The 945-nt window shown below is 40.7% G+C and overlaps 1 non-coding gene across 1 annotated transcript; it reads right to left on the reverse strand.

Moving 5' to 3' along the window:
- Positions 1-334: 334 nt before the first annotated feature.
- LOC127193477 (small nucleolar RNA SNORA17) lies at positions 335-466 on the reverse strand. The gene has a single exon (XR_007831130.1). It is a non-coding gene; the product is annotated as a small nucleolar RNA SNORA17 (small nucleolar RNA).
- Positions 467-945: the final 479 nt, after the last annotated feature.

The following is a 945-nucleotide window of genomic DNA, read 5'->3' on the forward strand; positions in this document are numbered from 1 at the left end:
GGTGTATTACGGCACCAGACTGGGGCCCTCTCAGGCATGGTCTGTTCCCCACCACTGCACCCCCATATGCCTGCATGAGGCCATACTGGTCGTCATCTAAGACTCCATATCTATCCAGGCTCCATTTTGTTGGTGGTGGTCCTCTTGGGCTCTGTCCTCACCCAGCCTGCCTGGTTGGCACTTAGAGAGGGTCATCTATCATGGGTTTACTCCTGCCAGGGGCTCATGGCCCCTAATGGGGTTCTAGTTTCTGGATTGCTCCCCACCCTGCTAGCCTGTCCAGGCCTGCACATATCAGACTGATGATCCCCTCATGCTCATTTATCTTTCAGGGAATGTTAAGCTACTAATCATTTGAATGTTCACAGGTCAGAATACTGAGCATAAACAAAGCTTCTCTCCTCTCTGCCACCTACTGACATACATGTGACACAGCAGCTGCAACTGTAACCCTTCAAGAAGCAGGCTTATGTTTCTTAAGTAGTTGTTGCCTTTTCTTTGCAAGAAAATATATTTTACATTAAAGAAGTAAACATAGCCCTTGGTAGTCAGTTATGTAGAGTTTTGCTTTGGTATTGAACTAAGGATACAAAATGTAAATTTGGAATAAATGCTACTAAATAGTTGAAAAACTGTATATTCATTAGCTAGATCAATGTTTAAAACATGAAAGAATATCAGAAGGCATGCTATAGATCTCCACTCTTCTTATCCATGTATATGTTATAGTCTTTTGAGGATACGTGAGTTTATATGATTTGCATTTCAGGCAAGTTCCTACATATTTTGCTCATTAATGAGGCAATTACACTATCAGTACCATATTTATTTAATACTAAAAGTGACCAGTGGAAATACATGCTTTACATTTTAAGGTCCATTTTGTAATGTCTGAATGCACAATTAAAATAGTGAAGAATTCTTCATATGCCCAAATGAGGAAGG

This window comes from Acomys russatus, chromosome 8 (assembly GCF_903995435.1).
Source record: "Acomys russatus chromosome 8, mAcoRus1.1, whole genome shotgun sequence".
NCBI lineage: Eukaryota > Metazoa > Chordata > Mammalia > Rodentia > Muridae > Acomys > Acomys russatus.